The sequence below is a fragment of the Phoca vitulina genome, unplaced genomic scaffold (assembly GCF_004348235.1).
Source record: "Phoca vitulina isolate PV1807 unplaced genomic scaffold, GSC_HSeal_1.0 scaffold47, whole genome shotgun sequence".
Lineage (NCBI taxonomy): Eukaryota > Metazoa > Chordata > Mammalia > Carnivora > Phocidae > Phoca > Phoca vitulina.
In genome coordinates this window covers 4,420,635-4,435,297 of record NW_022589750.1, presented here as the reverse complement: position 1 = coordinate 4,435,297, position 14,663 = coordinate 4,420,635, and the positions used below count along the sequence as shown (strand labels likewise).

The window sequence follows — 14,663 nt, the reverse complement described above, 5'->3', positions numbered from 1 at the left end:
TGGAGTCAGACGTATTTCTTTCTACTGAACTTTCGGAAATTTGGGGCATGTCCTTGTTTATTCGCTGTCTCGAGCTTGGGTCAAGCTTTCTGACACTTCCACGCCACCCACCCATCCTTCCTGATGTGTCCTCAGAACCCAATTGAGGAGAGCATGTACAGTAACGCTTACATGGGGAAAATCTGAGCACAGACTGGATTCTGATAATATTAAGAAATTACTTAGGTCATTTCAAAGAGGGATTTGGGGACTGAAACCAAGAGCTCTTAATGCTGTGACCAATATTGAAGTTCTCCGTAGGATGTAATAATTACTCAATAGTGCCATGGTTTCCTGAGGAGATAGAAGATTAAAAAAAGAGAGAAATTACTAAAATTGCATACTGGGATATTTACAGATAAAACAACGTGCTGTCTGCAATTTGCTTTAGATAATGGAGTGGGGACTGAACAGAGGAGACAAGATTGGTTGCTAATTGTTGAAGCTGTGTGATGGGCTCATGAGCTTGCCTTAGATTAGTCTCTCTATTTTACACATGTGTACTTTTTTTAATTAAAAAAATTAAGATGGGGGATGGGATAACTGGGTGATGGGCATGAAGGAGGGCGCTTGATGGAATGAACACTGGGTGTTGTATGCAACTGATGAATCACTAAATTCTACCCCTGAAACTAATAATACACTCTATGTTAACTAACTTGAATTTAAATAAAATCTTTTTAAAAATTAAGAGTTTTAAACAAAATGGGAAAAGGCTTGTATTATGATATCAAGTAGAAAGGGAAAAAGAGGGGTGCTTGGCTGGCTCAGTCATGGAGCACGTGACTCTTGATCTTGGGGTCGTGAGTTCCAGCCCCACATTGGTCATGGAGCCTACTAAAAAAAACAAATCAACCAACCAAAAAACTACTAAAAAAAAAAAAAAGGAAGAAGGGGAAAAAGCAAGCCACAAGGAACGCCTGGCTCAGTCGGTTAAGCATCTGCCTTTGGCTCAGGTCATGATCTCAGGGTCCTGGGATCGAGCCCCGTGTTGGGCTCCCTGATCAGCAGGGAGCCTGCTTCTCCCTCTGCCCCTCCCCCTGCTCCCTCTCTCGCTTGCTCTCTCTCACTCTCAAATAAATAAGTAAAATCTTTTTTAAAAAATTAAAAGAACAGTTCCTTCCATTGCTACCTCCTGTGTTCTGAGAAACTGTTAGAAAAGTAAGTTGATAATTTATCAGATGTTCTAAACTTTAGCAAAAGGAGAATTCCAGCTTATGTCTGGGTAGGTGGAATTCCCCGTGAAAACCCTGTTTTGTGGTTTTTGTGATATGTGTTAGCGAAGCATCCTCTGGAAGTTTCCTCTGGCTGCGGCAGGGGTGGAGCAGGGTCTTGGGTCTGTGGCTCTCCTTATTAGTCCTGACCCAAAAGCTCTCCACCCTGATGGACAGACCTTCTTTGCGGGAAACGCAACACACTTTTCCCTTCCTGCTAGGTTTGCATCTTTTTAACAACATATAGCCTTCCACTGGCACTGCCTTGTTATGAGTCCCATCCAAGTGACAGTGATGCTTATGAAATTGTATTTTGCTTCTTTCAGTAACATGAAAATCTTGCTTTATCCATTCTCTATACCATTTGCATTGGGAGATAGACACATAAGGCCATAAAGTTCTGGTCCAGCTGATTCTATTTTTGCTCAAGAATAATGACACTGTCTCTATTATATTGTTTTGGACTATTTCACAAAGGCTGTTTTCCATTTTTTCCTCAACTATCAGTGGTGCTAAGTCAACTGAGACTATGCTAAACCAGAGGGGCTGGGGAGAATATTGACGTGCATAACTGAGAAGTCCAGGGGTAGTGTTAGCTTCAGGTACGGCTAACTCCAGGTGTTGTAATATTTTCAGGAATTTCTCTCTCTCTCTGTCCTCAGGCTCAGCGTTCTGCTATGTTGGCTTCATTCTCAGTCTCATTAAAGCACAGTAGCATTCAACAGCTCCAAACATATAACTGACCATCTTAGCCGCTCTACTAGAGAAAGAAAGCACACCTCATTCCCAATCATCTGAGCAAAGTGCCAGCGACAACTCTCATTGGCCCAGAGAGGGTCATGTTGCCACCTCTGAACCAGTCATTGAGATTTTGGTAGACTTCTTTTGGTGCCAAAGGATAGGATCAGCCCTCTTTGGCCACATAGATTATGAGTTGAAGACGGATGGCTTCCCTTCAAAGCTAAGAGGCTGTTGAAAGAAGATGACAAATGGATGCTAAGCAGAACACCAGCAGTCCACTCTGCATCCCATAACAATCTTTTTTTTCGATGCCCTTTGGGGCCATCGGCCAAACACATTCTTTCCTAACTTGGTAGCAGAAAGGATGACCTTTGCCAGTAGCCTCATATTCCACTGTGTTGGCCTCTTGCCCGGGGAAATAAAATCCTCCTCAACACCGTCAACGTCACCAGCTATTTACTCCCAATATCCCCTCCTTTCTCTTCCAAAGTCACAGCCATCCGCTGGATGAAAAGATGGAATACCACCCATATCCCCAATCCTTCAGAGTCCGTCTCAGAGCTGTAAAACTTCCAGAGACACAGTTCAGGCTTCTTTTGACCACTCTGTTTATCTACACATGGATCAGAAGTAGGTGATGGCTGGAGATTCTGTGCAAATATTCCATCACATCCTGTATTTGTGCTCCAGAAACACGTGCCCCTCCAGTGTGCCTGGTCTCAGAAGGGAATCTCCTCATTCTGGGAATGCACAAGTATTGTTGTTGGGTTTTTTTTTCCCACCCAGCTATGGCTGCTTCTTTCAATATGTGTACCTATAGTATCTGGCGTGGTGCTGAGGACACGCCAGATAGTCAATGATGCATGCCCTGGTTCCATTCTTGCCTTACCCAACTGCCCTTAAAAAAACCAAAAACAGGGGCGCCTGGGTGGCTCAGTTGGTTAAGCATCTGACTCTTGGTTTTGGCTCAGGTCATGATCTCAGGGTCGTGAGAACGAGCCCCGCATCAAGCTCCGTACCCAGCGGGGAGTCTGCTGGAGATTCTCTCCCTCTACCCCTCCCCTTGCTCATGCTCACTTGCTCTCTCTCTCAAATAAATAAATAAATCTTAAAAAACAAAAAACAAAAAACAACCAACCAAACAAAAAAACTAAGTTAAAGATGGAATCAGGTAAGAGGTACTGGGACTTTATCTGTAATGTATTTTTCAAGCTAGGTGGTAGGGTATGTGAGTGCTTATTGTATTCCTGGCTAGTCTTCTGAAATATTTCATAAATTAAATAAATTAAAATCTGCAGGTTGTGACTCAAGCTGACAAACCGAAAAGCTAATCCCATCCTGTCACTCCCTGCTTGGCTCCCCACAGCCCACAGGATGGCTCCAGCCCCTTGCCTGGCACAGAAAATTCTGGCACACAAGGACTAAGATATGGTCCAGCCTTCCTTCTCCTTGCCTATTAAGGCCTGAATGTGTGTGTTCCCCACCCCCACAAAAGTTTGTATGTTGAAGCTCTGATTAGGGTTAAATGAGGTCATCGGCGTGAAGCCTCCGGGAGAGCATTAGTGTCCCTATGAGAACAGGAAGGGGGACCAAAGCTCTCTCCCCCTGCCCTGCAAGGACAGAGTGTGAAGGTGCTGCGTGCAAGCCAGGAGGGGAGCCCTCACCAGACACTGAATCTGCAGGCACGTTGATCTTAAGACTTCCCAGCCTCCTGTGAGAAATACGTATCTGATGCTTAAGCACCCTGTCCAAAGTATTTGATTATAGCAGCCCACCCCCGCCCCACCGCCAGCCACAGCTTCAGGGATCTCGAACCACGCCCAGTTCCCAATGGGCTATGTTCTCTCCCAACTGGGTGTTTCAGAGTCTCTTCTCTCCCTTTCTTCACATGGCTAACTGCTGTTTACTCATTGCATTTGGTAGAGTAGGCTAACAAAGACGTCCCAGAATGCAGCAGCTTAAAGACTATAAATTTCTTTTCAATCGCGTAGTAAGTTCTGAGATGAGCTGTCCAGCTGAGTGGGCAGCTCGGCTCCTAGTGGTCATTCGGGGACCCCGGTTCCTTTGAGTTATTGCTCTGCCTGCTTCCAGACCCTCACGGTCCCCTGCGTGATTGAAGCTGGGTCACCTCCTCCCGTAGATTCCACCTGCTGGAAGAAGGCACACAGGGATGCTTTGCGGTCCAGACCCAGAAGTGGCCCACATCATCTCCACGCATTTTATTGGTGATAACTAGTCATGTGATCACAACTGACTGCTGGGGATGCTGGGAAATGTAGGCCCTACTTAAGCCGCCATGCGCCTGTCTATAGTTCTCCAATAACAGAAGGCATTTCATCCAGCGATTAAAGTTAAGACCTGGATTCCTGAATAGCCTTCTCTGTCCCGACCTCTCTAAGTCAGATGTTCCTCTTACAAATACCTCGTGCGTTACATAGCAGATATTTCTATGCTCACTTCTCACCGTCTTCCCATCTACCCCTGTGAGCACGTTGTGTGAGACTCTGTAAACTCACTGCCTTGCGCTTTTCTTCAGCACTTTTGAGTAAAAGTACGGAGGACCGGCTACTTAATTTGCAGGGCCCCTTGTTCAAAAGCGACAGAGCATTTTCAGATGACAGAACAGCATTAAGCCAAACGTGGCGTCTTTCTCAATGCAGGTCTGGGCGCACCTGCACAAGGCGTGTGCCCGTGACGCGAGCCCTGAAAGCACGAACGAGCAAACGAATTGCATTGAACAGCCCGCATCATCCTCCCTAAGAGAAGCCACAGAGCTGTTGTGCGATCTCGTGCAGTGGGTGGAAATGAGTCAAATCATGCTTGTGAATATCTGGGAAGTCCATCTTTGTTGTCCCTACAGACTAAACTTAATAGGGGCCACTTCGATGGTGAGGGCATTTCCATGTTCCCTTGCTTGTCCTCTGGAGGGCGGGGACACAGCTGCTGGTGGGTTGCCCAGCACCCTAACAACCCAGATGCATAGCATCCTGCCTTCCCCTCACCTGCGGGGGTCCCCTTCGGCGTGTCACCCTGCAGAATTCATCATCGTGACAATTTTCTACCAGCCTCAGACACCCCTGGGGTTGCTGGGGAGACTCTGGAGTCCCTGCCAAGCAGTTCTCCAGCATCTGCTCAAACACCTCCAGCAACAGAGAACTTCCTACCTCCCCGGGGCCGCTCCTTCTGTTTCTGACAGCTCTGCGGATGGAGTTCTTCCTAGAGTTGAGCCAAAACCTCCTTCCTCGTGACTTCTCCCGGCTGGCTCAGAGCCACACAGGAATTGTAATGCCGCCCCCATGCCCTTCAGGTGTCTAGAGGGCTCTGGTGCCCACCTGAAGGCAGAGGTTGCCAATGAGCAGCACAGAGATGGAATATGGACCACAGATGTATTGTGTTTGGCCCAGGCGAGATTCTTTTTTTTTTGGTTGGTTGGTTGGTTGCCAGTGTGGAAAAATCTGGAGCGTTCATACAAAATGTAGAACTGAAGCCTCTAAAACTTAAAAGCTCTGACAATCCTGGGCTCATAATCCCACAATCCTACTTGCTATTAAAGATACTAAAGACTGGATATGGGGTGGGCAACTGCCACTCTCCATCACAGCCTGTTGCTTTGGCTACTCGATAACCACGCATGGACACTGAACTTCCGGTCAGAGCCCTTATATTGACTAGTATGTTGATGTGCCCTTCCCTACCATAGGAGTAGCCACTGAGGTGTAAATCCAACTTTTTAAATTTGTTCCAGGAAAAGTTATTTAAAGAGGTATGATTCCTTTTTTTTTTCCCCTGCTCATAATGTGGAGGTGTTGGCTGGTGTTCCAGCAGCTACCTTGTGACCATGAGGCAACCCTGGGGATGCGGGCCACATACAGGAATGTTGAAACAAACAGACAGCAAGACACTGGTTCATTAATGATGATAAAACTGCCACATCCGCTGTACCTACCTCTAGAATTCTTTTACCTAAAATAAATAAGTAAAAGCACAAACGTTTCTTGTGGAAGCCATTCTTAAGTAGTTGTTATTAGCAACTACAAGCAGTTCCTACCCAGCATATAATTTTTTTTGTCATTGTCATTTTTGTCATTTGTCATTGTCATTTTGTCATTAACTTTTCTTAAGTTAAATTTTATTGTGGAAAACTCAACGTACACAAAGATACATGGACTAATACCACATGCAAAAGAATTAATGCAGACCCCCTACCTCACATCAAACCCCAAAATTAACTCAAAATAGATCATCCACCTACATACACAAGCTAAAACTATAAAAACCTTAGAAGAAAACATAAGAGTAAGCCTCCACGAAGTTGGCTTAGGCAATGATTTCTTAGGCGTCGCAGGAAAAAAGCATAGGCAATAGAAGAGATAAATTAGATTTCATCAAAACTTAAAACATTTGTCCTTCAAACAACACATGCCAAAAAGCAAAAGGACAACCCGCAAAACGGGGGTAAATATTTGCAAATCGTTTTCCATAAGGGACTTGCAGAATATAGAAAGAAGTATCACAACTCAATTAAAAATATCTTTAAAAACCCCATTTAAAAATGTGCAAAGGACTTGCATAGACATTTCCCCAAAGAAGGTATACAAATGGCCAATAAGCACATGAAAAGAGGCTCAACATCATTAGCCATCAGGGCAATGCAAATCTCAACCACAATAAGATACCACTTCACACCTACTAGGATGGCTAGGATCAGAAATAACAAGAGTTGGAAAGGATGTGGAGAAGTTGGAAGCCTTGTGCTTTGCTGGTAGGAATGGAAAATGGCACAGCTGCTGTGGGAAGCAGTTTGGCAATTCCTCAAAAAGCTATACATAGAATTACCATATGATCCAGCAATTCCACTCCTAGGTATATATCCAAAAGAATTGAAAGCAGGGACTCAAACACATAACTTTTCTACCAATGTTCATAGCAGCACGATTCAGAGATCGGTGTCTTAATGGTAAAAACAACCCAACTGCCAATCAACAGATGAAGGGACAAAGAAAATGTGATTGATCCCTACAATGGAATGTCATTCAACAGCAAGAATGAAGCACTGATATTGGCCACAACGTGGATGAACCCAGAAAACACTATGCTAAGTGAAAGAAGCCAGTCATGAAACATCACGTGCTCTATAATTCCCTTTATACGAAATGTCCAGAATAGGCAAATCTGTGGAGACAGACAGATATTACTGGCTGCCAGGGGTTGGCAAGAGGAGGAAAGGGGGGGTGACTGCCCTTGGGGACAGATTTTCTTTGGGGGATAAAAACCGTCTAAATTTAGATGGTGGTGATGGCCACTCACCTCTGTAAATAGACTAAAATTCATTGGATTGTACACTTTAAATGGGTGGATTTGATGGTATGTAATGATATCTCAATAAATCTGTTTTTTAGGGGCACCTGGCTGGCTCAATTGGTAGAGCACACGACTCTGGATCTCGGGGTTGTGAGTTCGAGCCCCACGTTGGGAGTAGAGATTACTTTAAAAATAAAATCTTTTTTTTTTTTTTAAATCTGTTTTTTAAAACAGACTAGTAAAAAAAAATCTCTCATTTACCAGCTCCAGCTTCAACACTTATTAACTTGAGGGCAGTTTCTTTTCACCTACCCCCCCACATGCTCTCCCCTCCCCATATTGTTTTGACGCAGATCCCAGACACCTTTAATGCAGAATTTAAAATAGGAAAGTCCTGTGGTGTGGTCATCGGCCGCATGGTTCCTGGCTGTGACACCCGTGTGGGGTTCTCCAGCCTTCTTGGACATGTTGCAAATGGCACAGTACCCTGGAGGAAATCTCTTTCTGCTTAAACTTTTCGGCAACTAAGAACCTCAACTGTTGTATCCACAACGGACATTGACCTCTGGTGCATACTCATCCACAGGAGTTCTCATGGAGCTGTGGGTATCTGGGTATCTGAAAAATAGTGTTAGAGAGTCTCCCATCCTTTTTTTTTTTTTTTTTTTTTTAAGATTTTATCTATTTATTTGACAGAGAGAAAGAGAGAACACAAGTAGGCCGAGGGAGAGAGAGATGCAGACTCCCCGCTGAGGAGGGAGCCCGATGTGGGGCTCCATCCCAGGACCCTGGACCCAGGACCCTGGGATCATGACCCGAGCCGAAGGCAGATGCTTAACTGATGGAGCCACCCAGGTGCCCCAGACTCTCCCATCCTTAATGAAAACCTCCCAGGAAGCCCAGAAGCCTTCTGGAGACCAAATTCAATTTAAATCTGTCCTACGTAAATACGGATTGCAGGAGGAGGCATTCCTTCCCAGGGGAGATCCCAATGGTAACGAATTAATAAGGTTGACCATGGTTCTCTACTATCCTGGATTCTGAGTCTGATTCCCTAAGGAGAAATGCCTCCTTCCCCGAAAGTTCCTGGGTGGAAACATCATTCCCCTGACCTTGGGAGTGGGCTCTTGTCGTATCTTCTACAATTTGGACTTGCCCACCAGCTCCTCCTTGCACTAAGAGTATGATGGGTAGGCTCTGGTTAACTTCTCCACTCAACCAGGTTTCTCAGGTAGAATAGGATCCATGGTCTTCACAAAGTCTTGGGCTCAGACCCCAAAGGGTTTGTGTTCAATTCCTGATTCCGACTCTTGTTCACTGCATGACATTTAGCAACATACTTGACCTTTCTGAATCTCTGTGACTTCATCTGTGAAATGGGAAAAATAACTCCTATCATTTATTCACTTGGGTGGGTTGGGAGGATGGCATGAAAGTAGCTTTATAAGGCACCTACCCCAATGCCTGGCCTGAAATGGCCATGGGACCACTGCCTGCCACCCTTTATTAGTAAATGTGAAACTGGGTTAGATCTCATCTTCTCCACCAGAGAAGATTAAGCTTTTTAAATTGGTGTTGTTTTTGGGGCACCTGGGTGGCTCAGTTGGTTAAGCGACTGCCTTCGGCTCAGGTCATGATCCTGGAGTCCCAGGATCGAGTCCCACATCGGGCTCCCTGCTCGGCAGGGAGTCTGCTTCTCCCTCTGACCCTCCTCCCTCTCATGCTCTCTGTCTCTCATTCTCTCTCTTGCAAATAAATAAAATCTTAAAAAAAAAAAAAAAAAATTGGTGTTGTTTTGATTTTAAGAATTGGACTCCCACCCCCCTGAGGGGGGGGGGAGGATGGGTTAGCCTGGTGATAGGTATTAAAGAGGGCACGTTCTGCATGGAGCACTGGGTGTTATATGCAAACAATGAATCATGGAACACTACACCAAAAACTAACAATGTAATGTATGGTGATTAACATGACATAAAAAAAAAAAAAAAAAAAAGAATTGGACTCATTTCCCTTCCTAAATATATTATCTTTATATAATAATAACAATAATAAACATTTATTGTTTGCTCTTCAGCAGACCCTATACGGGGGCGGGGGGAGCTTCTAGCATCTCATCTCATTTTCTCAGCCTTACTGTCGGTTAAGTATCATCTTAGAGAAAAGGAAACTCAGGTTTGAGGTCAATTAACTCGCCCAAAGTCCCACAGCTGACAAATGGCTGGGCTGGGGCTCTAAGCCCACGTGCCTGGTTCCAGAACCTTCCCCATGCTGCTTCCCCATCTGCTCTGAGCTCTGCCACTACCCTGTCCCATTCAAGGGCCCTTCCTAAAGACATTCACTCCTCCCACCTTCAAGCTCTGGACTCACCAGGATCTAGAATCAATCTTTATCAGGGAGACAGTGTGTAAGAGGCTTCCTGGCTCAGAGTGACAAGTTTTAAGATTTTCCCGCTGTCCTGACTTATCTCTGCAGCCTGGGCTGCTTGAGCAGGGAGGCTCTCAGGGTCCGGGGCATCCTTTCTTACCTGATGCAACACCTGACTCCCCCAGCTGCCTGATTTTGCAGCACCCTCCTGTGTCTGGCCCATGGCATTGCCTTCGAGACAAGTCCCCAGCTGCTGGCCTGATGGTCGAGCATCTACCCTACCTAGACTACCTACGGCCTGACTGTTGTGACCCTTCTGTTCCCTGATTTTAGCTTGCCCACTGCAGTAGGCAGCTTCCAAAGTGGTTCCCAAAGAGCCTGCCTCCCGGTACCCACCCCCAGGGAACAGAGCACTGCAAAGGTGATGGGAAGTCACTCCTGAGATTAGGTCACAAAGGATGTGACTTCTGTCCTACTCACATAGCACCTCTCCCTTCCTCCCTCCTGCCCTTTCCTTCTCCCTGTCCCTCTCTGAGGAAGCAAGCGTCCCTGTTCCAAGCTGCCCCGTGGAAAGGTCCATGAAGCAAGGAACCACAGGGGGCCTCCCGACGGTAACCATCAAGGAACTGAGGTCCTTGGTCCAATAGCCTATAAAGAACTCACTCCTGCCAGGGATCAATGAATGAGCTTGGAAACCATCCTTCCCCACCTGAGCCTCAGATGACTCCAGCCCTGGCCATCTCGGTTGAAGCCTGTCGGACGCCCTGAGCCGGAGGACCACACAGCTACGCCCTGCCGGGACTCCTCACCCACAGAAACTGAAAGGTAATGTGTGTCTTGAGTCGCTTAGTTTCAGAGGAATCATTATGGAGCAACAGGTGCCTGATAGAACCACGGCCTTACGCGAGCCTTTATCTGTGCCTTAAGGTGCCAGCACCAGGCGAAAGGGCTCTACTCCCAGAAAAGATTTTCTGGCCTTACAGGAAGGTGCATTAGCTCATAGCCAAGGACGATTATACCTCCAATCAGTGGAAAATGGACTTCTTCTTTTAGGAAGTACATTCTCAATGGGGGCGATTCTGCAAAAGTTGGGTCTTGGGAGCTGGAAGACTCTCACCCTTTTTTTATGTATCAAGTGCAGGGATATATAATGCCTGTGATAGTAACATTTCATGGGTGGGGGAGGGGGAGTAATGGAAAACGGTTAAGAAAACCCTGATTTAGGATGACGCCTCAGGCTGCCCCGTGCGGGTGGGGGTGGGGCGTGCTGAGGGAGGAACGGGATGGAGAAGCATTTAGCAACCAGGGCGGGAGATGAGGGAGAACCCCAGAAGCCCAGAAGCTGGGGGCCTGCCCCTCCCAGGGGCACCTGCACGTCCCCCGACGGGGAACTTAGAGCTCGGTTCTTAGTTTCCTTTTTACCTGTTGGAAATCCGTAGAGGGCACGGGCTGAGCGGGCACAGTGCCTGGCACAGGACAGGAAATCAAAGGGCAGCCGTTGTCCGCAGGTCTGGTGTGCCAGGGGCTTGCTTTTCTCCTCCAGATCGTTTTGGGAAAGAGCTTCCCTCCCCTCCTCGCTGTTCTGCTCCCTGACAGGGGGTCAGGCAGAGTCAGATCCTGCGTTGCACCCAGAACCTTCAGTCCCTGTGACTGCACCCTGTTCCTTGTGCCAAGCGAGATTCTCTCCCCAGGGCCCCAGTGGCCCCCTAGCTTGCCATCCCCCTCTCTGGAGATAATGTCTTGATTCTCCATGTAAAGGGATGGGTGACAAGCAAGACCTCAGAGGTGAGCTGAGCATCCTCTGGCACTTGGGATGATGGCTGGTACACAGTAAGTGCTCAATAAATGGTATTTCCATCCAGTAACGGGTAGGCATTCTGACATACATTACAGTGGAGGTCTGGTGCGTCTCTTACCCCAAAGTCATTCTTCTCTCCCTTCTCTCTTGCTGTTAGAAGTAGCTTCTCCTGTTAGCTTTCGGGAGTACCGGATATTCCTTTCCCCAGGCGGCCACCCAGCAAGAGATAGCCATGGCCCAGATCTGGCCCATGAGATATAAAAGGAAATCCGTGGGAGGTATCTGAGAAATGTTTCCTTCTTGGTAAGAGAGATGTTTGAAAAGATTCCTCTCTGTTTGTGTTTTGGTGCTCTGGTGTGAAGACGAGATGCATGGAGCTGGGGCAGCCATCTTGCCACCATGAGGGAAGAGGCCCATAGGCGGCAGAGACTGGGACTCCAGTGCCTTGATATTAGTGACCCCTGACACATGAATCCCACCCTGGAGCCAATCCACCTCTTGCCTTCTCATTAACTCGAATAATTCAATTCCTTTCATTTCAAAGCTACTATAAATCTCTTGCTTTCTGTCACTTACTACCAAAAGTATCTTAAATGTCTTAAAATTAGCTTAAGTAATATCATAAGCTAAAGATTCCTTATAGGGGCACCTGGCTGGCTCAATCTGTGGAGCATGGGACTGTTGATTTCGGGGTCATGAGTTCAAGCCCCAAGTTGGGTGCAGAGCTTACTTACAGGAAGAAACAAAGAAACGAACAAACAGAAAGAATCCTTACAAAATAGCAGACCCCATTTCACAGGGGAAGAAGCTGAAAGCAATGTGGCAGGAGTTTTGAAGATATATTCCCTATTTTAATCCTCATAAAAACTCCGTGGGGCAGGTTTTAGCTCTATTTTCAGATTTCTTCACAAGTTTAGAAGGTTAAAGAACAGGTTCCACACAATTAAATGGGGGAGGTTGGACTTGAACCCAGGTCTCTCAAATCTAGATCCAACATGCTTCCCAATGTACTTCGGTGCTACTGCTCAGCACCAGGATCCTTCTGGAAACATCCCCGCGCCGCCAGTGTTGAGTCAGTAAAAATGCGATAACCCTAATTCAGGTCATGTCAACCTGAACATAATTATGTCCATCGCTTACAAAGTGCATTTACGAACGAAATATTAGCCACAATAAAAAAGAGTAGTGGCGACAGCTGGATGAAATTCACAGTCCTAAGACCCGTGTGCCAATGTATATTTCTGTCTGTAGGCTCTTGGAGAATTTATATTCCTGATCCACACTTCAATTGGTAATTGCCCAGCGTCTGTTCTTTTTAAATCTTTATTATTTTTTATTCTCTCCCAGATGTTGAGTTGAGCTGCCGTGATTTCGGGATTTCAGCGAAAGGTCCAGCTGCTGGGTTTGGGAAGTGTCCATGTTTTGTTTCTTTTCAGCCCTTCAACTTGAATTTATGATGAGGTTTTGATGAATGGTACCCTTCTCCCAGCCCCGCTCTCTTTACATATGTCTGTGTCTGCAATATCTTTGGTCTAATTATGCGGATGTGTCTCTTGGTAGAAAATTTATGTGATGCCTGTTGCCAGGAACCAGGAGCCAGGACCAGGGATTTGTGGTCTAAACAGCCTTGACTCCACTCTCTGCAGTATATGCCAAGTGAAGTTGGGGAGTACAGGCAGCTCGTTAATTTAGGGTCCCAGCAGGTTGAGGGTTTGGGCACGTGTCAGCCCCACAGGGAAGTGCAGACACAGCATGGGAATCAAGGATTTTGGGGGGCAATCAAAATTAGGGGAAGGGGGTGAGGATAGGAACAGATGGGATGGGGAAGATGGGGTGCATGGGTGCGGGTATTCACTATGTTCACCTAGACAGGACCTTACCTGCTGGTACTGTCTAATAAACTTGGTTAATTTGCTCATTTCTTGGCTTTCCAAGTAGATTTTAAGTTCCTTAAAGTCAGGAGCTATTCTAGTAGTCTCTTGCCGTGTAACAAGTCACCCCAGTATTCGGTGGCTTAAAGTAACGGTCGTCATCTAATCATCACTCAGTTTCTGGGAGCCTTGGGCTCAATCTAACCCAGAACCACACTTGTAAGGGATGCACTGACATGATGGGCCAGACAGACACCCCCTCACCCAGGGTTCCCTCATGTGGGACCACGGCCACGGCCGGCACTCGGGGCAATAAGGGAGGCTCCTAGGGTGCAGGATTTAAGGAGCGCCCCCACCCGAAGCCGCACCTACACTTGCACAACCGTGAGAGTAACACCTCCTGAAAGCTTGTGTCCCAACCCCAGTCCTGTGTCAGATGGATGTGTCGCCGCTTCCTGATTGGGACAGGCACCCCCAGTAAAGGCTTCTGGCTCAAAGAAGCTCTGGAGAAAGCCATGTGTGAGCTGAGAACAGGCTAGCTGGGAGGAGGGAAGATGTCGTCTAAGAGAATAAAGAGAAGAGTGTATAGAAAACCCGAGAGAGAGAGAGAGAGAGAGAGAGAGAGAGAGAGAGAGAGAGAGAGAGAGAGCCTGGCTCATTAGCAGGGCTGAGTGATGATGAACTGATCCTCAGTCACTCTGGGGTCTGGCATTGGTTCCGTGCACAGCTGGTATTCTTCTGAGTCCTGCTTAGTGACCTCCTGGGAATTGCAGAAACCTGCCCTACCCACCAAGATCTGGGGGGAAGGGGTTAACCCCTCTGTGGAAAAGTTGAGGGAGACCCATCAGCTCCAGTAGATGACAGCTTAGATTTACAGTCGACGGGGGCTGCAACCAGGAACACTCTGCCCCGGGTGGGAGCAGAAAAGCGGGAGAAATGGGCACAGGGGTGGGGCGGGGGGGGGGGGGGGGGGGGGGGTTTTATGCTTTTGTGGGGGCTTGGCGGGTTTCATTCTCTGTTCCACCAAGCCGCCTTCCGTTTCCTGGGCTAACACTAGTCCGATTCACCTCCTGCCTGAATTAGAATAGCCTCCTGCTTCTGCCCCCAGCCCTGCAGATGACCCAGCACCCAGAATGCTAGTCGAACGTAAACAGGTCCTGTCCCTCGCCTCCTCAAAAGCCTGCGGTGGCTTCGTACTTACTGCGAGCAAAATCCTGTGCCCTCCAAGTGCCCTGGGAGCCCTGCGTGGTCCGACCTCCCCTGTCCACCCCCCTCCCCATGCATCATAACTGATCTTAGGAGGCAGTTATCTCTCCTCCCCCACACGACACCCGC

At 47.2% G+C, this 14,663-nt stretch overlaps 1 non-coding gene across 1 annotated transcript; it reads left to right on the top strand.

Moving 5' to 3' along the window:
* Positions 1-223: 223 nt before the first annotated feature.
* On the top strand, positions 224-349 carry LOC116649407. The gene has a single exon (XR_004302670.1). It is a non-coding gene; the product is annotated as a small nucleolar RNA SNORA25 (small nucleolar RNA).
* Positions 350-14,663: the final 14,314 nt, after the last annotated feature.